General features: G+C 36.3%; 1 protein-coding gene and 1 pseudogene across 1 annotated transcript in view; both read right to left on the reverse strand.

Annotated features, from left to right (window-relative positions):
• ZC3H12B (zinc finger CCCH-type containing 12B) overlaps window positions 1-13,875 on the reverse strand; it is a 607,141-nt gene that overhangs the window by 519,070 nt on the left and 74,196 nt on the right. The window lies entirely within an intron of this gene.
• On the reverse strand, window positions 1,316-2,168 carry LOC102269983 (deubiquitinase OTUD6B pseudogene; annotated as a pseudogene).

Below are 13,875 nucleotides of genomic sequence, written 5' to 3' on the forward strand. Positions count from 1 at the left end.
GATTAAATTAATATGGCTAATAAAATAACAAGTAACAAAGGTTTTCCCTAATCCTAGAGAATGAAGCAAAAAGAGAGACCTTATAAGACAAATTGGAGAAGAAGAAGAATTTGAAGTAAATTTGGCCTTGGACCTTTTTACATTGCTACTCCTTCAATTTACACAAGTTAAAGAATAAGAGAAGCTAATAACTATTTCTCAGTGGAAAAGGCTGCAAGGAAAGCAAAGCAGCTGAGTAGTGATGGAGAAAGTACAACAAAGAAAATAAAAATTTATAGTTAAGATAATCAAGAAATGATGTCACAACTATTCTGAAGTTGAGAAATAGCAAGGAATAATCAATGAATTAGGAAAGCAATAATCTGCTGCATCTTTTAAAGTTATATACAAATAAAAGACTTATTTTTATTAAAGCAAAAGTCTTAGCTGCACTTTGATGGGGTTATACAAAAATGTCACATCATCAACCTAAAGGGGTGGGATGGGAGGAGATTCCAGAGGGAAGGGATATATGCATGAGTGAAGTGAGTGAAGGTCACTCAGTCGTGTCGACTCTTTGCAACCCCATGGACTATACACTGCATGGAATTCTCCAGGCCAGAATACTGGAGCGCATAGCCTTTCCCTTCTCCAGGGGATCTTCCCAACCCAGAGATCAAACCCAGGTCTCCTGTATTGCAGATGGATTCTTTACTAGCTGAGCCACAAGGGAAGCCCAGATATATGCATACCTATGGATGATTCATGTTGTTATATGGCAGAAACCAACATAACATTGTAAAGAAATTATCCTCCAATTAAAAATAATTTTTTAAAAAGTCACAGGATTAATCCCATCAACAGCCATGTTACTGCAATAAAGTTATTTATAAACATTAATTAAATTTGCTATCACCACATTATTGCAATATCAAAGAAACTGAGTCATTTCACTTCTTCATGAAAAATTACATTGATATGGTTACTGAAAGCTTTCAGTAATAAGGAGAAAAAAATTTTTTAACAATTTCAACACAGAATAGAATGTTCAGAATCTTATATTTCATAAAAATATCAATAATCATGGTACCATCTTGGTCTATAAATGATATTCTCCACAAAGAACTTTCAAGTGTTTTTTTTTTTTTTTTTTAAACACCATGAAGGGGACATTAGTTAAAGTTTCTCTCTGACACAGTTTTAAAAAACCTATTAGTAACTTTGCCATAAAACTGATTTAAGGTAGTTGGGTTTTTTTCAGAAACACTGAGACTAATCCAATATTTAGTATTAATACTCAAATCAGCACACTGACATAATAGCAACATTTTATAGACTAGCTGCAATTTTCAGTAACTGTGTTCACCAACTGTGTAACAGAATTGTAGCGTTCTCCTAAGCCATATGCATGTCTCATATAAACAAGTATTAATAGGTCTTCTGGATATTCTTTACCAACAAAAATAGGAGGAGAATCTGCCTGTATTACCTCTATTGGTTTTCATAAAATGTGAGATAAGGCTCTTAGCTCAAGTTGACCCCCTCCCCCATGAAGTTGCGTTTACAATATCATCACAGTACTTTCCAAACTCGTCTGGAGTATACATAGCTCCCATATTAGGATTTGTTAAAAATGGCAGAAAGTCTTCCACATGACTTTGCATATAGTTACCAGTTTGACATCTTAAGGCAGCCACAGGCAGAATGCAGTTCTGTTCTTTCAGTTGATCTTCAATGGCTCTATACATACAGTGCCATCAGATGGAATCTATTTAATTTCCAACTGTCTAGCTGCCAATGTTTGAGCAAGTTTTTCACTTTCTACATGTCTAACTCTGGTTAAGTTTTCAATATCAGCTTTGGCTATCCTTTCTTCCCACTCCTTTTCCAGTGTAGCTTTTTTGTCTTTACTCTCTTTAGAAGTCAACTTCAACTGATCCATCTCCCCTTTATGTTTCTGTTCCATTTCTGCTTATAACTTAGAAACATCTTCTGTAAGCTGCTTCCTCCTCTTTTTGTCATTCCTGGGAAAAGCAATCTTCATACCCTGTATTTTGGCTTGCAACTCCTTCTTTTTGCAATGCCTTCTCACTAGCTGTTCCTCTTCATCAAGCTCCTCAGTCAAGACTGCCTCCATGATGACCAGGTCTATCTTTAATTTTCTTAAAGAGATCTCTAGTCTTCCCCATTCTATTGTTTTCCTCTGTGTCTTTCACTGTTCACATAGGAAGGCTTTCTTATCTCCCCTTGTTATTCTTTGGAACTCTACACTTAGATGGGTATATCTTTCCTTTTATTCTTTTCCTTTCACTTCTCTTCTTTTCTCAGCTATTTGTAAGACATCCTCAGACAACCATTTTGCCTTTGTGCATTTTTTTCCCTTTGGTGATGGCTTTGCCTACTATTGCCTCCTGTGCAATAGTAGCTTCCCTGAGAGCTCAGTTGGTAAAGAATCTGCCTGTAATGAAGGAGACCCCAGTTTGACTCCTGGGTTGGGAAGATCTGCTGGAGGAGGAATAAGCTACCCACTCCAGTATTCTTGGGCTTCCCTTGAGGCTCAGCTCGTAAAGAATCCACCTGTAATGCAGGAAACCTGGGTTTGATCCCTGGGTTGGGAAGACCCCTGGAGAAGGAAAGGCTATGCACTCCAGTATTCTAGCCTGGAGAATTCCATTGACTGTGTAGTCCATGGGGTCACAAAGAGTCAGACACTACTGGGCGAATTTCACTTTCACTTCCTGTACAGTATTATGAACCTTCATCCATAGTTCTTCAGGCACTCTGTCTATCAAATCTAATCTCTTAAATCTATTTGTCACTACCACTGTATCATCTTAAGGGATTTAATTTGGGTCATACCTGAATGGCCTAGTGGTCTTCTCTACTTTCTTTGATTTAAGCCTGAATTTTGCAATAAAGGCGTTCATGATCTGAGCCAGAGTCAGCTCCTGGTCTTGTTTACTTGTTTCTGTTGACTGTATGGAGCTTCTCCATCTCTGGCTGCAAAGAATATAATCAATCTGATGTAGGTATTGACCATCTGGTGATGTCCATGTGTAGAGTCGGCTCTTACGTTTCTAGAAGAGATTGTTTGCTATGACTGGTGTGTTCTCTTGGCAAATCTCTGTTAATGTTTGCCCTGCTTGGTTTTGTACTCCAAGGCCTAATTTGCCTGTTACTCTGGGTATCTTTTGAGTACCTATTTTTGCATTTCAGTCCCCTATCATGAAAGGTCTGTCTAGTCAACCTATGGTTTTTCCAGTAGTCATGTGTGGATGTGAGAACTGGACCATACAGAAAGCTGAGTACCAAAGAACTGATGCTTTTGAACTGTGGTGTTGGAGAAAACTCTTGCAAGTCCTTTGGACTGCTAGAAGATCAAATCTGTCAATCCAAAAGGAAGTCAGTCCTGAATATTCATGGGAAAGACTGATCCTGAAGCTGAAGCTCCGATACTTTGGCCACCTAATGCAAAGAACTGACTCATTGGAAAAGACCCTGACACTGTAAAAGACTGAAAAGCAGGAGGAAAAGGGGATCACAGAGGATGAGATGATTGGATGACATCACTGACTCAATGGACATGAGTTTGAGCAAGCTCCAGGAGTTGGTGATAGACAGAAAAGCCTGGTGTGCTGCAGTTCATGTGGTTGCAGAGTTGGACACAACTGAGCAACTGAACTGAAGTGAATCCCATATTCTGCAACATGGATGAACCTAAAGATTATTATGCTAAATGAAGTGAGCAATATAGAGACAAATATCATGTGCTATCACTTATATGTGGAATCTAAAAAAAATGATACCAATGAACTTATATTCAAGATAGAAACAGATCCACAGACATAGAAAACAGACTTGTGGTTTACCAAAGGGGAAGTGAGAGGAGGATAAATTTGGAGTTTGGGATTAACACAAACACTATTACATATGAAACAGATAACCCCCACTTATCTCCTGCATAGCAAAGGAAACTATACTCAATTGTCAGGGAACATTTAACAGGAGGATTCCTGCATGCTGTTTTTTATTTTTCAAGGATTTTCTGTTTCTTATTTGTTCTTATTCCAGGAATGAGTAAAGCTGCATGTAGTTTTCAGGACTGAGGTCATGGGATGAGACATGCAGTGACTCTTTTCAGTGTCAGTGACCTTGTATGTATTAGACTATCCATATTGTGGCTATTGATAAAATTTCATCCTGTGTAATAGCTGAGTAATCATCTTACTAAAGATATATAAGCCTTCATTTCTGCTAATAAAGAACCTTTGCTCCATCAGAGCTTGGGTCCCCCTGTCTTTCTCTCTCTCTCTCTCTCTCTCTCTCTCTCTCTCTCTCTCTCTCTCTGTCTCCTCAGCTGATTCTTTGGAGTGCAGAGACCCATCTTGCTCACTCTCCTGCCTGGGCTTCTAAAACTCTCTTGAGAAGGCGCCCTATGCCTTCACCCACCTCGAGAGGGCGCCCGGTGCCTTTGTGAGAGATGCAAGTCCTGTGTCGAGGGCTTTAGTGGTTTTCTGCATAAACCAGAGAGTATCAGCTTCTCTCTCTCTCTTTCTTATCATTGCCTCCGGACCGCCAAGTCCTGGTCCATTAAAGGACCCCAATAAGTGGTGCCCAAAACAGGGACTCTGGTATACATGGCATTTCAGTCAAAGGGATTCAGGACCTATTGAGGTCGGTAAGTACTAAGACATGGGTCAAACGGCTGGAAAGCCCCATCATTTCTCTATGTTACTTCACCATTTGTTTAAATCTCAGGGACTTTTGGTTGTGTGCCAATGACTACAGCCTTGCTTTCAAACAATGTTTAAATATAATCCGTGGTTTCCTGATAAAGGCAGTTTTGATTTAGAAATTTGGCACCAGGTCAAAGAAAATGTTAAATGAGCCACCAAACAAACAAACAAAAAAAAAACATATTTCAGTTGATTTCTGATCATTTAAAGGTAAACTCTAGCCCTCCTAATATTCAACAACAGACAGAACACTTATTGCATGAAAATAAATTAGATGATGAAACTTTACAAAAGGCCCAATTAAAACAACATAAAATATTTCAAAATTTTCTTATTAGCCCTGCCCCAGCTGCTCCGAATGCTCCTCCTCTGCCAACAGGCACAACTCCAAAAGTCTCTCCTTTGTTGGAGAGGAACTCCCCAGGTCAGTAGGTGCCCAATATGCTACTGGAGATGAGTGGAGAAATAACTCCAGAAAGAATGAAGGAATGGAGCAAAGCAAAAACAATACCCAGTTGTGGATGTGATTGGTGATAGAAGCAAGGTCCAATGCTATAAAGAGCAATATTGCATAGGAACCTGGAATGTTAGGTCCATGAATCAAGGCTAATTGTAAGTAGTCAAACAGGAAACGGCAAGAGTGAACATCAACATTCTAGGAATCAGCAAACTAAAATGGATTGGAATGGGTGAATTTAACTCAGATGACCATTATATCTACTACTGCAGGCAGGAATCCCTTAGAAGAAATGGAGTAGCCATCATGGTCAACAAAAGAGCCTGAAATGCAGTACTTGGATGCAATCTCAAAAACGACAGAATTATCTCTGTTCATTTCCAAGGCAAACCATTCAATATCACAGTAATTCAAGTTATGCCCCAATCAGTAGTGCTGAAGAAGCTGAAGTCGAATGGTTATATGAAGATCTACAAGATCTTTTAGAACTAACACTCAAAAAACATGTCCTTTTCATTATAGGGGACTGCAATGCCAAAGTAGGAAGTCAAGAAACACCTGGAGTAACAGGCAAATTTGGCCTTGGTATAGGGAATGAAGCAGGGCAAAGGCTAATAGAGTTTTGCCAAGAGAACACACTGGTCACAGCAAACACCCTCTTCCAACAACACAAGAGAAGACTCTACACATAGACATCACCAGATGGACAACTCTGAAATCAGATTGATTATATTCTTTGCAGCCAAAGATGGAGAAGCTCTATACAGTCAGCAAAAACAAGACCAGGAGCTGACTGTGGCTCAGATCATGAACTTCTTGTTGCAAAATTCAGACTTAAATTGAAGAAAGTAGGGAAAACCACTAGGCCCTTCAGGTATGACCTAAATCAAATCCCTTATGATTATACAGTGGAAGTGAGAAATAGATTTAAGGGACTAGATCTGATAGATAGAGTGCCTGATGAACTATGTGGAGGTTCGTGACATTGTACAGGAGACAGGGATCAAGACCATCCCCATGGAAAAGAAATGCAAAAAAGCAAAATGGCTGTCTGGGGAGGGCTTACAAATAGCCTTACAAATAGTGAAAAGGAGAGAAGCAAAAAGCAAAGGAGAAAAGGAAAAATATAAGCATGTGAATGCAGAGTTCCAAAGAATAGCAAGAAGAGATAAGAAAGCCTTCCTCAGTTATCAATGCAAAGAAATAGAGGAAAACAATAGAATGGGAAAGACTAGAGATCTCTTCAAGAAAATTAGAGATACAAAGGGAACATTTCATGCAAAGATGGGCTTGATAAAGGACAGAAACCGTATGGACCTAACAGAAGCATATGATATTAAGAGGAGGTGGCAAGAATACACAGAAGAACTGTACAAAAAAAATCTTCATGACCAACATAATCACAGTGGTGTGATCACTCACCTAGAGCCAGACATCCTGGAATGGGAAGTCAAGTGGACCTTAGAAAGCATCACTTTGAACAAAGCTAGTGGAGGTGATGGAACTCCAGTTGAGCTAATTCAAATACTGAAAGATGATGCTGAGAAAGTGCTGCACTCAATATGCCAGCAAATTTGGAAAACTCAGCAGTGGCCACAGGACTGGAAAAGGTCAGTTTTCATTCCAATTCCAAATAAAGGCAATGCCAAGAATGCTCAAACTACCACACAATTGCACTCATCTCACATGATAGTAAAGTAATGCTCAAAATTCTCCAAGTCAGGCTTCAGCAATATGTGAACCGTGAACTTCCAGATGTTCAAGCTGGTTTTAGAAAAGGCAGAGGAACCAGAGATCAAATTGCCAACATCCACTGGATCATGGAAAAAGCAAGAGAGTTCCAGAAAAACATCTATTTCTGCTTTATTGACTATGCCAAAACCTTTGACTGTGTGAATCACAATAAACTGTGGAAAATTCTGAAAGAGATGGGAATAACAGACCACCTGACCTGCCTCTTGAGAAACCTATATGCAGGTCAGGAATCAACAGTTAGAACTGTACATGGAACAACAGACTGGTTCCAAATAAGAAAAGGAGTACATCAAGGCTGCATATTGTCACCCTGCTTATTTAATTTAGATGCAGTGTACATCATGAGAAATGCTGGGTTGGAAAAAGCACAAGCTGGAATCAAGATTGCTCGGAGAAATATCAATAACCTCAGATATGCAGATGATCCCACTCTTATGGCAGAAAGTGAAGAGGAACTAAAAAGCCTCTTGATGAAAGTGAAAGTGGAGAGTGAAAATGTTGGCTTAAAGCTCAGCATTCAGAAAACTAAGATCATGGCATCTGGTCCCATCACTTCACGGCAAATGGATGGGGAAACAGTAGAAACAGTGTCAGACTTTATTTTGGGGGGCTCTAAAATCACTGCAGATGGTGATTGCAGCCATGAAATTAAAAGATGCTTACTCCTTGGAAGGAAAGTTATGACCGGCCTAGATAGCATATTCAAAAGCAGAGACATTACTTTGCCAACAAAAGTCCGTCTAGTCAAGGCTATGTTTTTTCCAGTAGTCATGTATGGATGTGAGAGTTGGACTGTGAAGAAAGATGAGTGCTGAAGAATTGATGTTTTTGAACTGGTGTTGCAAAAGACTCTTGTGAGTCCCTTGGACTGCAAGGAGATCCAACCAGTCCATTCTGAAGGAGATCAGCCCTGGAATTACTTTGGAAGGAATGATGCTAAAGCTGAAACTCCAGTACTTTGGCCACTTCATGCGACGTGTTGACTCGTTGGAAAAGACTCTGATGCTGGGAGGGATTGGGGCAGGAGGAGAGGGGAACGACAGAGGATGAGATGGCTGGATGCCATCACTGACTCGATGGACATGAGTTTGAGTGAACTCTGGGATTTGGTGATGGACAGGGAGGCCTGGCGTGCTGCAGTTCATGGGGTCGCAAAGAGTCGGACATGACTGATTGACTGAACTGTACTGAATGAAAGTTATGCTATTTTTTTTGTTGTTGTTGCTAGATTAGAAACTATTATTTCCAATACTGTAATCAGAAAAAAAAAAAAAAACAAGAAACAGCTAGAAAAATTACTTGCTTATGAGAATAAAAATCAGGAATGTCAAAGAACTATCGCTTCAGTTCATGAGACTGGGCCTATTATTGATTATTTAAAGCTTGTCACAATCTAGGATCAGAAACTCAAAAGATGCAAATGCTAGCTGAAACAATGGCTATTGCCTTTAAAAAGAAAAATGAAGGATGCTTTACATGTGGAGATAAAAACCATTTAAAAGGAGACTACCCTAAGAAGGCTAATAAAACCCTCCAAGAATTCGCCCTCACTGCCATAGAGGAATACTTTGGGTCAAAGATTTTAAATTTAAAATTGATATTGATGGAAAACCCATTCCAGGGAACTCCAAACAGGGGACCCCCAGGTCCCCTACAACAAAAACCAGGGGCAAATTCTATCTTTTCCCTCAAACCCTCAACATCCGGCAATGCTACCATTAATATACCAGCCCTAGATGATTTTTTTCCTTTACTCTTAAGCAGTCCCTTCTAGAGTACCTACCGGACTTTTTTGGACCCCTTTCCCCACAAACCTTCAATCTTTTATTTGGCCGATCTAATTTGGCTTCTAAAGGAATTACTGTTCACCCTGGAATAATTGATTCAAATTATAAAGGAGAGATTCAAATTACGATGTCATCTCAGATTCTATGACAATCAAAAAGGGGGACAAAATTGCTCAATTACTTCTTTTTTTTTTTTGCTCAATTACTTCTTTTGCCTTACATTTCTATTAACTCCTCTAATAATGTATGGACAGACAGATTTAACAGTACAGATCAAAAACAATCCTTATGGACATCATTGGTATCTGAATATGCCCGACAAAATATAAATATCAAAATTAATAATAAAAGATTTTCTGGTCTCCTCAACACTGGATCTAGTATTACTATTATTTCCAAACACTTATGGCCCAAATCCTGGCCTATACAAAAGGTCTCTTGCCAAATTGCAAAAATTTCTCAAGCCAAAGTACAAAAAATTTATCAAAATATTTAGACCTACCCATACGAAGGACAAAAAGGCCAACATACAACATTAAGACCTTATGTGATAAATACACCCCTTAATCTAATAGAAAGAGACTTACTTATACAATGGCAAGCTCAGACATATATCCCATATTTTTCCTAAGGGCCACTGCTCATTTAACAAACAAAACAATTATTAAAATAACTTGGAAAAGTGGCAAGCCTATTTGGACACAGCAATTGCCCCTTACAAAAGATAAATTGCAGTCTACTAAAAAACTTATAGACACACAATTAAAATTAAAACAGATTGAGGAATCTTACTCTCCTTAGAACTTTCCTATTTTTATTATAAAAAAGAAATCTGGCAAATGGTATCTCTTAACAGACCTTTAAAAAGTTAATGAATCTATGAAACATATAGATACATTACAACTAGAGATCCCATCACCTATTACTATTCCTCAAAATTGACATATTATTACTGACTTACAAGATTGTCTTTTTAATATACCTTTACACTCTTTAGACTAGGAGAGATTCACTTTCTCTCTCCCTTATTCTAATCATATCAGGCCTCACAAAAGATTTCAACAGACTATATTACCTCAAAATATGCTTAACAATCCTAATATTTGTCAAAAATTGTGTAGCCAAGGCTTTACATCCAATGTGACAACAATTCCTTCATGCATATATCATTAATAATATACTGTAACTACAAAAAGGAGAAATGATATTTTTGACACTGAGTGGCCATGGTATTCTTTAGACTCCAGAAAAAAACTGATTACAATAAAATCTTTTTTGAAATTACAAAACTGATTCTTCTTACACGTACAGTTAAGAAAAGTTTAACTTGTTAAAAACTTTTTTGAAGCTCCAATTCTGCCTGGAAAACAAAACAGGTCTAAGAAAAAACCTAAAGTTAACTCTTATCATGTCCTTGAGATACACAACCCACTCTATCTGGGATTCCAGCCATAAACAAAATTGGTGACAAAAAACAAATTTAAAACAGAAAAGATATTTCAAGTGAAAAACTATGCCTATATGTCTCAATGTATGTCTTTGTTTTTGGAAAATATGAAGTTAATGAGCTCTATTTAAATTTAGGTTCACGTAAACTAAAAAATATTCAATATTAAATATAATGTTTGTTTAAATATAAATATAATTTAAATATAATTGTTTGCTAATCTAATTAAGACATATCTTAAATCACCATTATATAATACTTTTATTATGTCTAGGTTTAAGATAAATTAAATTTGTCAACAAAAAGGTAACTTTTAATATATATATATATATAAATGAGATGAAAACTTTTAAACTCTATTAAAATAATTATACTTTTAATAGAATAATCTATTATTATAATCTAAAATAATCTCTTAGGATTGGGGTAACTTCAGTTTCTGGAGGTATACAAAACTAAATAACAAAAGTTTTTAAATAGCTAGGTCATTTCCAAATGAAATAAGATTTTAAAACATTAATTACTGAACATTAACTTCCTCTTACAAAAGTTTTTCTTATAGAAAACTAAAGAGATTTTAGAATATTAATAAATATATATTATAATATATAATATGATATAATAAATATATTCACCAATCTATAAAATACTAACATAGAAGACACTTCATAGTTGCTAAAGAAAAATAAGATGTATACTTTTAATAAAAAGATATAAGATATGGCAAATAAAATGATAAATACAAAAATATAAAAAAGGTTTATGACAAATAAAAAAAAATTTATGACAAACAGATTTAACCCATTACCCTGAACTTTATTCCTCTTCCGTCTTACATATCTTGATCAATACAAATTCTTCTTTTATATGGGCCACGCCTCTTCAAGGTAAAACTACATAACATGTTATAACCTACCTATCAACTTACCTTACAATAATGAAAACACCTAATTCTATAAAAACAGACAATGGCCCTGCCTATATTTCTAAACAAATTCAAACAATTTTTACATTCATTCTCTATTAAACAGATTACAAACATTCCTTATAATCCACAAACACAAGACATAATTAAACAAACACATTACACACACTGTAACTACAAATAAAAAATTAAATAAAAAGATATACATAAAACACTTTTACCTTCCTTTTCCAAAACAGACTTAACTAGATTCTAATACAATATATTCTTTAAGCCTATAACTATTATTAATATAGCTTTATTTCTGTTTCCAATATGTAAGATTCTTAAAACAAAATAACATCAACTTCAATGCCTGTTTCACAATATAAAACAAAAACAACATAAAAAAACACCATTTGCCAAATAAGTTATTTGTTCCTAAGAGTATCAAAAATACAAAATATTCACCTTCTTTTCAGGTCTATCTTTAAAATATAATCATCTTCCTTGACACACTAAACAGAGAGATTCAACAGCTACCAGGCTGTACTTCTTTTCCAAGGACAAGGTCAAATATATTTGGATATGAACAACGTTTCATTTATCAAGTTGTTTTGCACCAGCTTTTCAATAATTGCACTTAAAAAAAAATGTTTGAGTGTTTACTCCTAATCCTTTGCCCCAAATAACACAAACCACTTAAAACACAGTCAGATCCCGTTTCTCTTTATATCAAAAAAATGTATACACTAAATTACAAAAGAAAATCAACCCATTAATTCAAAACCACAGCCAAATACCAATCCCAAACAGATTTCTAGATGATTTTTTTTTCTTTTAGACTAAAATGTTTCCTAAAAATGTTTTCATCATTGTCGCTTTCCTTTCTTTCTATAACTATTGTTAATATAGCTTTATTTATTTAAAATTTTTTAAACTTACCACAAAGAGATATTTTGACAAAAACAAAAAAAAATGTTTTAAAACATTAAAAGACATCTCCCTTCCTTTTCCCATTTGATATCAAAATGGGTTAACTAATCTATAAAAATCTAAAAAACTAATCTTACAGAGAAAGAGATATGCTTCTGTTTCTCCAGATAGATCCAATGCACTCATATAACTTCCTCTTCAAAAGATTCAACCTAAGGGGTCCCCCAACATTCAGACTAAAAACGATACAACAAAAACCTCAGGAAAAAAAGAATTCCAATACAAGCCATGGCGACTTTAAAAATTTCCAAAAAACACCACACTCAACGTCATCGACCTTATGATCTCCCTACTTGGAGACAGATAGAAACCCTTACTAATCAAGCTGAAAATCTGATTTCTCAACAAGAAGTGTCTCAGAATCCTGAAAATATTTTTCTTCACTATGCTTGCTTTGCTTGCTTTTGCTTCCCCCACTCAGACTGACTTGATTGGTCACACTTAATGGGCTTATGTACCTAACCCCCCCCTTTTTATTATAGGTTATAAAATAGACAGATATAAGACCAATCGTATCCACTAATGACTCAACACATATGCCCCCTCCTTGGAACTTAGAGGAGCCCTCTCATCCTAAAAAAAAAAAGAAAAAGAAAAACTAATTAATATCTCTCTAAGTTATAAAGGCCTTCCTTTGTATATGGGCCCAACAAAATTAAACATAAATGTTAGCCGACAAACTTGGGCTTTCGCCCTGCCTCTAGAAGAAGACTTTCAGACACTGCTTAGGTTATTTACTGCCCTTTATTTGTCCATAAACCATGTTTATACTACTGAAACTTTAGAGAAAAAATTAAGAAAAGAACAAAAAACACTATGCAAAGTGTTTACTAATAACAAGTTTAAATATATTACTATTCATTGGGACAAATGTCAGGCCAAATCAGAAAAATTAATGTTAATGGCTAATCATACAATTGTTATTTGGAGACCCCATAATATATGCTTATCTAACTGCTCAAATGATATTAACAACACTGTGTGTGATTTTGTTACTCAAATAACATAAAAGGTTACTAATACTACAATAGAATATTACCATGACAGAGGACTCCTTGGGTGACTTGATGGTGAACTGGCCCCCCATCGCCCTCAAATCGTCCTTGATAAAAGATTGGGCCTAAACAATGAGACATCTAAAAACTTGCTACAAACACCGAAAAACTTAGGACTTAGACTGGACATTTCACAGAGACCAATCACAGTCATAAAAACTATTTCTTTCATCATAATCAATCATATTTTATACAAGCCTACCATACCAGACCACCTGGCCTGCCTCTTGAGAAACCTGTATGCAGGTCAGGAAGCAACAATTAGAACTGGACATGGAACAACAGACTGGTTTCAAATAGGAAAAGGAGTACGTCAAGGCTGTATATTGTCACCATGCTTATTTAACTTATATGTAGAGTACATCATGAGAAACGTTGGGCTGGAAGAAACACAAGCTGGAATCAAGATTGCTGGGAGAAATATCAGTAACCTCAGATATGCAGATGACACAACCCCTATGGCAGAAAGTGAAGAGGAACTAAAAATCCTCTTGATGAAAGTGAAAGAGGAGAGTGAAAAAGTTGGCTTAAAGCTCAACATTCAGAAAACAAAGATCATGGCATCCAGTCCCATCACTTCATGGCAAATAGATGGGGAAACAGTGGAAACAGTGTCAGACTTTATTTTGGGGGGGCTCCAAAAATCACTGCAGATGGTGACTTCAGCCATGAAATTAAAAGATGCTTACTCCTTGGAAGGAACGTTTTGACCAACCTAGACAGCATATTCAAAAGCAGAGACATTAGATTGCCAACAAA

Source organism: Bos mutus, chromosome X (assembly GCF_027580195.1).
Source record: "Bos mutus isolate GX-2022 chromosome X, NWIPB_WYAK_1.1, whole genome shotgun sequence".
Classification (NCBI taxonomy): domain Eukaryota; kingdom Metazoa; phylum Chordata; class Mammalia; order Artiodactyla; family Bovidae; genus Bos; species Bos mutus.